The sequence below is a fragment of the Perissodus microlepis genome, chromosome 5 (genome assembly GCF_051167445.1).
Source record: "Perissodus microlepis isolate ML-2025 ecotype Zambia chromosome 5, ASM5116744v1, whole genome shotgun sequence".
In the NCBI taxonomy this organism is placed as follows: domain Eukaryota; kingdom Metazoa; phylum Chordata; class Actinopteri; order Cichliformes; family Cichlidae; genus Perissodus; species Perissodus microlepis.
In genome coordinates this window covers 725,474-738,465 of record NC_140465.1, presented here as the reverse complement: position 1 = coordinate 738,465, position 12,992 = coordinate 725,474, and the positions used below count along the sequence as shown (strand labels likewise).

Below are 12,992 nucleotides of genomic sequence, written 5' to 3'. Positions count from 1 at the left end.
TGATTTTGATTTCATTATTTTTTTTTCATTTCTCATCAGTCATCCAAACCACTATTGGCTTTTCTGTGGTTTGGACCCAGGGAATCCTAACCAAGATCCTGCTCATTTGGACATCTAAAATAATCTTTTTAAGGTTGGGAATATGTAACTGTGGTGTTGAGGGGATAGATGTTTGTCAAAAGTGTAAATGTTCATTTTCAGCAGTTTGAGATAATATCAATGTACCCTTATTGTTTTTCCACCATTAACTTATAAAAATCATCTTGGACAATAGATGAAACACTTCAATAAATTGAGGCTCCTGTCCATAAAAAAATAGTAAGTGCCTCAGTCTGAGTTCATTTTTACAATTTTATTTTTGCCTTTAAAAAAAAAAAAAGAAAAAAGAAAAATCTGTATTTTTCTTCATTCATGTCCAAAATGATCTGCTAATGATAGTCCTTTTTTTGCCTTCAATACTCAGTTGACCATCACAGGGTCTGTATGTAGACATTCAGAATGCACAGCAGTACATCAGAGGGACGGAGGGACATTACTGTCTCAATTACCTCAAAACATTAAATCTCTCCACACTGTAAAATCTAATTAGTTCACAGAACTAAAAAAAACTATGTAAACTCGTTGCCTCAAAAAAACTAAGTAAAGCTTACTTAAGATGACTGTTAGGACAACTTATTCATTGCAAGTCTGCAGTATTAAGAATAACTTGATATTTCTGACTGTACAGTACTAATTGTTTACCTACTGACAAACATTTCAAGGTCAACTAAATGAAAAAACAATTTGTGGTAACCTGAATATGATTAAAAATAATTAACAACACTTTTTGTAATGATGTTAAAATGAGCCCAACTTTTATTTTCAAACACAACAAAGTATAACAGCCAACATACTGGACACTGTTCTGCTGAACAACAAACAATTATATTGCATCACTGTTATAATCTTACAATGAAACAAAGTCTCAGATCTAATTATTCTGAAAATAAGTTTAGGCCGACCACAAGTTTGTTTTGTACTTACTTATATAATCAAAATAAAATATTTGTTGTTCTGTCACAAGTGCAGTCTCTGATTTAAACAACACATTTGTTTTGCATTCCAACACATGAGCTGGAATGTTGTAATATTTTAAGGATGGCTTGTTTCCAGTCCAGGCATTACTGCCTGAATGACTGTCATGGATTTAGGTGATACAAATGTAAGTGCAGAAGAAAGTCTTTAACTTCCCTGAAGTACAGTGGCAGTGGATGTGGGTTGCAGATGCAATAAGCTTGAACCTGCAGGTGACCTTCACTGACCACACCATCTGTGACAGAGGACTCATCTCTCCTGGTGTCCTGCAAGCAAACAATCATATTTTTTTGGAACATGAACTTAATTGCTTTCTTAAAAAAATTTTCTGCATTTGGTATAAAACAGACTCCAATTTAGACAATCTCAGGCTCCCTCCCCACCGGAGAGGTGACATTCAATGTCCCACAATAATGTCATGAAAGCATCATTTTAAAAAGGGCTATGCAAACATGGCCAATAACTTTCATTCTAATGATGTGCAAAATGATTTGGGCACAAAACAAATTTTGCTGTTAGAAAACTTGCAGACTTCACTATTTACAGTGTAGACCCTCTAAACTAAGTTTGGGGGATGTGATCTTTCAAGAAATGCAGACAAACTGTTGTTTGTTTACTTACACAGCATGTCTTGTAGAATTAACTGGAGTCACCAGCAACAGCATCGTGCAGTCATATCTCAAGTCTAATAACAGAAGACAGGAAAAGATCAGTAAAGAAACAACTTCCCCAAACCAAAGCACAAATAAAACAACAAGTAAAACAGGCTGATCTAAAGTATGATGAAAGTTCAGCCTGATTAATATAAATGTCACTGAAAATTGCTAATATATTGGAAAACCAAAATACTTACCACTGAGTTGATGTCTTTCTGTCCAACAACAGGAGTGCTGGTCCCGAGCCTCAAAGACAGTAAGAAGCAAGCAGAGGGAGAAAAAACAGAAAAAACTGAAACTGATTTGATCCTTAATGGCTGTGCAATCATTGTAACTTACAACACAGAAGGTCCATGTAGACCCCATACAACCAAATTAGACTAACACATATAGTATTAAAAACACCATCTACTACTGTGTCTGAATGTGTGGTATTGGCACTGTCAGTTTAGGCCTAAAGAGACATGTGTTTAAAAAAGACCACCTAATTTAAATATAATCATTACATGCTTGTTAAAAGTTAACTTCCAATATATAAAGTTTCTTATAAGCAAAATGACCAGATCTAACATATGGCAGTGTTTATATGTAACATAATGTTTCTTATGATTCAACTGTGGAATATAACTTAATTCTTTAGAAGGACAAGCTGTATTACTTTATTCTCAAGTATAAGGCCAACCTAGACTTTAACCATTTAACAGGCTACTAATCTGGATTATAGCTTTCACAACAAAACTTGTTTTTAAACACGTTTTAACAAAAAAAATACTATTGTTAATATTATTATTTAAATTGTAATTAAACAGAAAAGTGGTTAAATATAAAAGCAGTTTGCTTATGTTGTTAAAGAAATGCTAGATTTGACATTAATAGATGCCACAGGTGTTCAAAAGCTGCCACAAAGCATGAAAAAAATAGACGTCTTCAAAAACGTCGGAGCATTTTTGCAAATATGTGATGTCTTGATAAATCGAGCAGATACTTGAACTTTACACAGCTACATTCTCGCCTGAAAATATCTTAAAAGTTTATTTTGTGACCCAGAAAATGTAATATTTAAAGGTTTTTTAGCTGCGTTCCTCCGCCATTGCCGCACAGGCTCCGACAACCGCAGCCGACAAATGCGATCCTCCTTTTCCCCAGACTACCCTTTCTGGGTCACCAAATAAACTTTTAAGATATTTTCAGGCGAGAATGTAGCTGTGTAAAGTTCAAGTATCTGCTCGATTTATCAAGACATCACATATTTGCAAAAGTGATTCGACGTTTTCGGAGAGCTCTGTTATCCACCAGCGCAATAGCTGACCGGGAGGACAAGGCTCAATAGAGCGGGCGAGCACAGCTAACTCCTGGCATATCGTTTTCAACCCTCCTGCGGTCTTTTGCTACTAAGGTTAGAGATGATATATATAATTAGTGAGTTAGTTAGTTAGTTATGGCTATGGATTGAAAATACCCGCCACACCCCACCCCACCCCTAACGGCTGCACCTCCCGAAAAATTTTGTCTGGGCTCTTATCTCACTTTTTTATTTCAAACAATCAACAGAAAGTTTCACCGACATAGTTTTATGTAAGGTTTTTAAGGCTGTGGTACGGTGGCCCCTATAGAGACAAAGCACGTACAAACTCCAAAACACTTGCAAACTCCAAAACACCTGCAAAATCCAAAACACTTGCAAAATCCAAAACACTTGCAAAACACTTGCAAAATACAAAACACTTGCCAACCCCAAAACACTTGCAAATTCCAAAACACAACGGAAGTGCTCCAGGACGCTAGGGGCAGTGTTGAGCTTTTGTTACCTAGTAACTACACAAGCCAGGAAGTACCAATGACCGGATTTGGGCTGTATCCCAATTCAGGGTCTGCAGCCTTAAAGGCCGCATTTTAAGGCCGATTACGTCACAGTGGCGCGCTGAAGGCTGTCCCGATTAAAAGGCTGCTCGAAATGCGGCCCTCAAATGCGTCCTTAATTTCCCTGAATTTTAAGGATGGGCCCAACATATCCCAGATTTCATAGCGCGGCGGTGGTGTGGATAATTTTGCCGAAAAAAACGGCGGAAGCGGAGCCGCCGAAGAGTAAACTTTCAGAAGTAAGTACTGAATATTATGTCATTTATTTATGCGCAAATGTTTTTATAATGAAGAACATTAAAACTTTACTGTTGGCCACATGTCGGGAAAGTTATGTGACATTAGTGATGTTTGTACTAACTTGGTTTTAAAGCCTTTACTTCAAAATATACGCCGTTCAATAGTTGACTTTAATCTTACAGAGAATGTGATGATTTTGTGGATAATTAAAGTCAGTCATATATCCACAAACACAACAAGCTGAAAGTCAGTGATGCTGCTCGGTTTGCAGTCCTGAATATCACGGCACAAGCAGGATTCACTGCACTGTTAATGTTAGCTATGTTATATTGCTGCCTCTGCTCGGTGGTGTCGAGCCAAACGGACTTTAACGTGTGTTTGAACGAGCTGACGGTTCACTCGTTAAGCTGAAAGAAAGATGCTTTAATCACAGCAGTCACACATGTGTCCACTGGACCATCTGGGAACTCTTTTTGTTTCGTAATAACACAAACACTAAATCCTCCTTCTTTTGTGCTGTTGTGTAGCAGTGTATACACCTGAGACTGTCACCTGTCTGTCTGTCCTGCACTCTCTCTCTGTTTCTTTCTCTCTGATTGTGGAATAAAAGTATGAACATGTGTTTATAAGTTACACTTGTGTTTGAATCCTGCAGCTTCTCACACATTTGATTTCCATGTGTGACGACTGCAAGTGTCCAGAGTGAGGACAGACTGAGGGAGCCACTGCTGCACATCATCTGTGAGGCTTTGCAGCCCTGATGATCCACCAGGACAAACTCAGCAGTGTGTGAGGGAGAGGAGGAGGAAGAGCCAGCAGCAGCTGACAGATGGAGAGAATAGACAGACTGTTCCCTGTTTGTGAAGGACTGCTAGGAAAGTTTAACATCACTGTCTGTCCTGAATCAGTCTTATTAGGTAATGTTCAAATAATGTTATCATCCAGTGTTTTCAGTGTGGGAGAAAGTACTCAGGGCCTTCAAGTTACACACTATGAAAGGCAGCAACAAGGTTAATGTTCAGAAACCTAAAGTATGTATCAGCAGCAGAATGGAGCTAAAAATAAATGTTTGTTTCAGTTCTATGAAGCTTTGAGTATTTTGGATCAGTAGCTGCTGTGTTTGTTGCATCATATTGCTGTAATTGTTTATATGCTTTATATATTCTGAGCTAAGTTGATCTATAGTGTTACATCATATTTTATAACGATGTTATGTGTTTGTAGACTTTCTGCCCAGTTTGACCCATTTAGCAGAAGTCAGCCTGTTTAAGGCTCTGATATCTATTCTGTGTGACTTAAAGCAGTTATGACATGGTCTGATTTTCTCCCCCAATAAAGGAATATTCAATATATCAGCCTACTCTTCATTTTATCAGAAACAGTTATCACAGCTTGTACATTTTCTTTTTATAAATATATGTAAGCAATGAGCCAAATTTAGTAATGCTAACATACTGAAGGAACAACATTTGTCTCTTATATATGATACACCTATATATACACTGTCAAAGACACTTGTCTTTGAGTGAAGATTTAAGGTGATAAGACATATAAATAACTGCAACTTGAATCTGTACTGAGGCTCAGTATTTGACACAGAGTTCATGTTCACTGCTGTAATAGCTAATAATGATTAATATAATAACTATAATATTGGCCATATTATATTTACATTACCAAAGTGATATGACTTTAGTCTCATGAACAACATTAGCTAATTGTTATTTACTAACTAACTTAAATGACTGTTCAGTACAGAAATGAAGCCCAAAAATCATGTTTTACTGTCCTGTGGTCTCAGCCTCAGATACTTATCAAATCACACAAAGCTCTTGTAGAAACAAACAAACAAATTAACAAAATATGTTCTCCTTCATTTCTGTCAAACAAAGTTGTATGACACGTTTCCAGCGGTTAGTATCATGGTTGCTAGGCAACCTGGGAAGCGAGACGGAGACTAGACCGTCCCATACAGACAAACTTGCCGTTTATTTTGCAAATCGAGCTCAACACTGCCCCTAGCGTCCTGGAGCACTTCCGTTGTGTTTTGGAATTTGCATGTATTTTGGATTTTGCAAGTGTTTTGGAGTTTGCAAGTGTTTTGGATTTTGCAAGTGTTTTGGAGTTTGCAAGTGTTTTGGATTTTGCATGTGTTTTGGAGTTTGCAAGTGTTTTGGAGTTTGCAAGTGTTTTGGAATTTGCATGTGTTTTGGAGTTTGCAAGTGTTTTGGATTTTGCAAGTGTTTTGGAGTTTGCAAGTGTTTTGGAGTTTGCAAGTGTTTTGGAATTTGCATGTGTTTTGGAGTTTGCAAGTGTTTTGGATTTTGCAAGTGTTTTGGATTTTGCAAGTGTTTTGGAATTTGCATGTGTTTTGGAGTTTGCAAGTGTTTTGGATTTTGCAAGTGTTTTGGATTTTGCAAGTGTTTTGGAATTTGCATGTATTTTGGATTTTGCAAGTGTTTTGGAGTTTGCATGTGTTTTGGAGTTTGCAAGTGTTTTGGAGTTTGTACGTGCTTTGTCTCTAGGGGCCACCGTACTGTGGTGTTAATTTTTAAGTAACATGAGCCCAGCGGCAGCAGCAACGCTAGGCTAACACTAACTAGCTAGCAAGATTATAAACCTGGTGCTAAACTAAGAGAAGCCACAAAATCAGTTTGAATAAGAGTAAACATTTACTCACCAAGTCAGTGTATCAGGTAAAGATCCACAGCAATGACAACAATAATATCTTGAGCTGACGCTTTTCCAGGTTTGCTCAACATATTCCATAACATATGCACCATGAACATGCGGACTGATCCGTAGGAGGGAGGAGGACGGTAGTGACGGGGCATTTTCAAAACACATCGTTTCATCCTTCCGCACTGAGAAGCAACATTTCCAGCTTACTTAGCCTTTCTAAGTAAAAAAAACTCAAATAAATTGAGTTGATCAGCATTTTTGCATAAAAAGTACTGGTAAGTTACTTAAATTGAGTTCTAATAACAAATTGATAAAAACTGAGTTCTGCCTACTTAATATTTTTAATTAAACACAATACAGTGCATATGCTCCTTGGCAAGTACAACAGGCTTCCATTGCAATCAACTCCTGAAGACATAACACACTGATAATCTACCCAACTGCAGCCTCACACATCTCTGTGCAGGAAATCACAGACAGTTGTCCTCACACTTTCACCCACGGTGACAACTTTCAATGACGTTAAAGCTGAGGAAATAAAATGAGAACGTGAGACTAGAAATGTAATTCACCCACAGAGAGTGCTCATTTCAGTGTTACAGATGATTTCAATTAAATATTTAACCTTTTGAGTTAGCTTCAAATAGGGAACAATGTTAAAATAAAATTACTTGAAGATACAATTGGAAAAAAGCATCCTATGTAATTCAGTTTTGTTTATATAGAATTGAATTTCATCTGACCACATGGCACAGTGAAATTAAAAATCCATCCTAACCTTTTTTACAGGAATAAATCTCCAACATCATCAGACTAAGGGAAAAGTGACCTATTGTCTTGACCGGTTCAATTCAATTAATTTTTATTTTATATAGTAGTGATGTGCGGATCGATCCTGAAATATCGATTCCTCCGATACCAATCACTTATGTTATAGAATCGATTCTCACTTTAAAATATCGATATTTTAGTAGTTTAGGGTAAATTTGTAGTTTATCATTAACAGGAACACAGTGGAAAGAAACTATAACATTTGGATTTTCTACATTCAAAGGAACTACTTCCTCTTCCGCCTTTCATAGTCATGTGCGAAATACGGCTGTATAAATGTCTCACAGCCCCTTGGCGTGCGCACTCACAACAATGGCTGAGCGTAATTGTGCGGACGTATTTTACTTCCACAAACAGCTGAGACATGGTTTGCGATACATATGGCAAAAAAAGTGAGATGTTGTGGCCATACATGCCAACCTTGAGACCTCAGAATTAGGGAGCTCCCTCGGTGGAGTGAAACTGCCGTCTGCTCCTTGCTATCTAAAATATAACCGGGCGCTGACTTAAGCTCTCGGCCGTCTCACACTTCTGTTTAATCAGTTTTCTGTTTGACGTTTATTCAGCTGTGTGAAAACCCCGGAGGAACCCTCCCGAGGGATTAATAAAGTTACATTTAATTTAATTTAATCTAATACATTTAATCTCAGCCAAACTGATTTACTCACGAACAAATAAAACACTGAAAAAGCCAAACAAGAACATTTTTAAGTTATCAAAGAGACTTATATCTCATGTTTAACCCGAGTAGCGAAAGACCGCGGGGGTTTGAAGACGATGTGTCGGTCGGCTCAGATATTTGAAGTTTACACAGCTACATTCTCGCCTGAAAATATGTTAAAAGTCTTTTTGCGACCCAGAAAGAGAAATAAGAGTAATATTAAAACTAAGTCGCTGCCACCATTGTTGGAAACTGGAATTGGCTGGGCCGTGCTATGAATTCTGCGATATGGTTTTTCAATTTTGTTGTCCGGGTGGACAATCGGGAGAAATTCGGGAGAATGGTGGCTCCGGGAGATTTTCGGGAGGGGCACTGAAATTCGGGATTTTCCCGGAAAAATCGGGAGGGTTGGCATGTATGGTTGTGGCAACATCACTAACCTTGTCAAACACCTCAGAGTAAATCATATCACAGAATATGACGAGCGTATGTTGAGGCGAACTGAAGAGGAGGACAGGGACAGGTGCTGCTAGGGCGAGACAGACGTCTCTCACGGAGTCCTTTAGTGCTGCAGGCAGGCAAGGTGTTCAAATAGCACAACTTCAGTTTTTTTATTTCTGTATGATGAACTCTGCATTATTAAGTGATAAGAACAAGTAATCTGATGTCTTGTAATCATTATGACGCTATAATTTGAGATACAATAAATAAAATAAGCTTTTGTACAAAGTATCGGTATCGGATCAGTATCGTCGATACCACCCTGAATATTACTTGGTATCGGATCGGAAAGGAAATCAGTGGTATCACACATCACTATTATATAGTACCAGTTCACAACAACAGCTGCCTCAAGGTGCTTTATATAGTATGGTAAAGATTTCAGCTGCTTAAACAGTCAGACAATCCCCTATGAGCAAGCACTTGGCAACAGTGTGAAGAAAAATCTCCCTTTTAACAGAAAGAAACCAGGCTCAGGGAGGGGCAACCAGTTCTGCTGCAACCTGTTGGGCTTGAGGGGAGGAAAACAGAGCAAATGACACACTGTGGAAAAGAGCCAGATACCACAGATACCATATTTCTATGATTTTTGGGGCTTTTTTTTTTTTTAGAGGAAGAAAATTAGAGGCCATCCAGGTCTTTATGTCTTTAAGACATTCCTGCAGTTTAACTAATTGGTGTGTGTTATCTGGCTTCATGGACAGATAGAGCTGGGTGTCATCAGCATAGCAGTGAAAATGTATGCTATGTCTTCTGATGATACTGCCTAGGAGAAGCATGTAAAATGTAAACAGAATTGGTCCTAGCACTGAACCCTGTGGAACTCCATAATTATCCTCACTGTGTGAAGACTCCTCTCCATTTACATGAACAAATTGGAGTCTGCTAGATAAGATTTAAACCACTGCAGGGCTATCTTTAATACCTACAACATGCTGTAAATGCTGTAATAAAATCTAATGGTCGACAGTATCGAACGCTGCACTGAATTCTTGCAGAACAAGCACAGAGATGAGTCCACTGTGAGAGGCGATCCTTTGTAACCTTCATTAATGCTTTTTGTGTACTTTGATGAGCTCTGAAACTTGACTCAAATGCTTCAAATAAGCCATTCCTCTGCAGCTGAACAGTTAGCTGTTTTAACTACTTAACTACTCTTTCAACAATTTTTGAGATAAAAGGAATATTGGAGCTTGGCCTATAATTAGCTAAAATAGCTGATGGTGGTGGTCCCCATCTTTAAGAAGGGGGACCGGAGGGTGTGTTCCAACTACAGGGGGATCACACTCCTCAGCCTCCCTGGGAAAGTCTATGCCAGGGTGCTGGAAAGGAGAGTTTGTCCGCTAGTCGAACCTCGGATACAGGAGGAACAATGCGGTTTTCGTCCTGGTCGCGGAACACTGGACCAGCTCTTTATCCTCTCGAGGATACTTGAGGGTGCATGGGAGTTTGCCCAACCAGTCTACATGTGTTTTGTGGACTTGGAGAAGGCATTAGACCGTGTCCCTCGGGGTGTCCTGTGGGAGGTGTTGCGGGAGTATGGGGTGTCTGGCCCATCGCTACGGGCCATTCGATCCCTATACAACCGTTGCAAGAGCTTGGTTCGCATTGCCGGCAATAAGTCAGACTCGTTCCCGGTGGGTGATGGGCTCCGCCAGGGCTGCCCTTTGTCACCGGTTCTGTTCATAATTTTTATGGACAGGATTTCTAGGCGCAGCCAAGTGGCGGAGGGCTTTCACTTCGGTGGCCTCAGAATCTCATCTCTGCTTTTTGCGGATGATGTGGTTCTGTTGGCTTCATCGGGTGAGGGCCTCCAGCTCGCACTGGAACGGTTCGCAGCCGAGTGTGAAGCAGCGGGAATGAGGATCAGCACCTCCAAATCTGAGGCCATGGTTCTCTGCCGGAAAAGGGTGGAGTGCCCACTCCGGGTCGGGGATGAGTTCCTGCCCCAAGTGGAGGAGTTCAAGTATCTCGGGGTCTTGTTCGCGAGTGATGGGAGAAGGGAGCCGGAGATCGACAGACGGATTGGGGCTGCAGCTGCAGTAATGCAGACGCTGCACCGGTCTGTCGTGGTGAAGAGGGAGCTGAGTGTAAAAGCGAAGCTCTCAATTTACCGGTCGATCTACGTCCCTACCCTCACCTATGGCCACGAGCTGTGGGTAGTGACAGAAAGAACGAGATCACGGATACAAGCGGCGGAAATGAGCTTCCTCCGGAGGGTGGCTGGCCTCTCCCTTAGAGATAGGGTGAGAAGTTCGGCCATCCGGGAGGGGCTCAGAGTAGAGCCGCTGCTGCTCCACATCGAAAGGAGCCAGCTGAGGTGGTTCGGGCATCTGACAAGGATGCCCCCTGGGCGCCTCCTGGGTGAGGTGTTCCAGGCATGCCCCACCGGGAGGAGGCCCCGGGGCAGACCCAGGACACGCTGGAGAGATTATATCTCTCGGCAGGCCTGGGAACGCCTTGGTGTTCCCCGGATAAGCTGGAGGAGGTGGCTGGGGAGAGGGAGGTCCGGGCCTCTTTGCTTAGGCTGCTGCCCCCGCGACCCGGCCTCGGATAAAGCGGATGAAGATGGATGGATGGATGGATAGCTGATGGCTTTTTAAGTAGTGGTTTAATTACTGCCAGATTAAATTCCTGTGTCATGTAGCCCAGTGGCGGTTCTAGGGGTGGGGCCACAGGGGCACTGGCCCCAGGTTAAATTTGACTCAACCAACAACTGTTTAGAGTAGAGATTTTTCAGTGGAACCTTCTGACCAATTGGCATAAGCTGGATTGTGACTGGATTGGAACTGCGACTCAGGTAGAAGATGAGAATGATGTGGCTATAGAGGACTTGACGGATGAGGGTGAGGTAGGAAGTGGGGAGACGATGAAAGTTTGGCTGGACACCAAAATGCAAAAAGGCAACAAAAGAAATCAGTTCAGAAGAAGGGACTTCGGTAGTTCGGAAGAGGATTGTCAGAGACGAATTCAAAATAATATTGAAGTTTAGGAAGGAGGATGAGAACATATAGTGTTCCCATCTCTTAGGATTCTTGCTTGTTGGATATCCCCTAAGACGAAGGAGTAAGGAAAACAAAGTAATGCACATTGAAAAAGGCTGTGGTAGAAAGGAGGTTTGTGGGAGAAAATAAAAAACAAGACGAGTAATAACAATAACTTGAAAAACTAAAACAGACTATTCAAGATTTGGAAGTGAATCGAGTTAAAAACTATTAAGAACAATCAATGGGGAAAGAGTTGATGGCTTGTCAGTGATGTTGGATTTTCAAGATCCTACTCTTCCAGAAAAAGTTAAACTATAACCCTCCCCTTCTTAGATGCTACAAATGTCAGAGATATGGGCAAAAAGCTGCAGTCCTAGGTGTGGGGGATAAACATAGGTATGAGGAATGTGGGGACAATGTACAAGATAAATGTTGTCATTGTGGAGGATGAGTGGGGGATGTGAATGCTATTGGTAATTATAGACCAACAGCATTGACTTCTAACATATGCAAAATAACGGATAAAATGATTCATGATAGATTGATGTACTACATAGAAAGTAAAGGATGCATATCATGGTATCAAAGTGGGTTTAGGAGAGGAAGAAGTACCATGGATCCAGTTTTATTTTTAGAAAATGAAATTAGAAAACCACAGGAAATAAAGAAAACATAGTAGTAGTATTTGTTGATATTGAAAATGCATATGACTTTACGTGGAGAGATGGTTTATTAACCCTTTCATGCATGAATTATGACAACCTCAAACAGGATTTTTTTCTAAGTATTTTTATTCATCTTTAGGCATGGAAAAAGATTTTTGAACTTCATTTTTTTAAACATGTAATTTTCAAATAGTTTTTTACATGTCCACTTAGGTTGACAACATACGTTTTGACTTGGGTGTGGAGTGACACATCACTGTCCAGTGTAGTGGCTTATGTGCAAGTATACCATCAACACTGACACAATTACAAGACAACAGCCTTTTAATAGCTGTCCACTGTAGTGACCACTATGCGTGAAAGGATTAATTCAGTTGAAAAAACGCACATTGTTGGATTTTCAGATGGCTGAAGGATTTTCTTTTAAATAGACATTCTATGGAGTTATACGGTTGAAAATGGAACACCACAGGGGAGTATAGTGAGCCCTTATTATTTTCACTTATGGTTAAAGATGTGTATAAAAATATAGAAGGTGGAACAGGGTACTCACTTTTTGCAGATGATGTGCAATGTGGACTAGAGGAAGGAATTTAAAATTTATTGTTAAAAAATTGCAGGGAGCTATAATAAAAGTTGAAGAATGGTCTCATAGATGGGGATTTAAGTTCTGTGTGGATAAGACTAAGTATGACTGCTACAAGCAACAGAACTGGTGCTGAAGTGACACTAAAGGTGTATGGTCAAGAATTAGAAAGAGTTCAGCAGTTCAGATTTCTTGGTGTGTGGTTTGATGAGAGAGATGCTTGGGCAGTATACATTCAAAATATAATAA

General features: G+C 40.0%; 1 long non-coding RNA gene across 1 annotated transcript; it reads right to left on the bottom strand.

The window, feature by feature from the left end:
* Positions 1–1,694: 1,694 nt before the first annotated feature.
* Positions 1,695–6,861, bottom strand: LOC146386334 (uncharacterized). The gene is made up of 3 exons (XR_014800170.1): positions 6,511–6,861; positions 1,928–1,976; positions 1,695–1,759 (listed from the first exon to the last, which is right to left on the bottom strand). It is a non-coding gene; the product is annotated as an uncharacterized LOC146386334 (long non-coding RNA).
* Between the last annotated feature and the right edge of the window lie 6,131 nt (positions 6,862–12,992).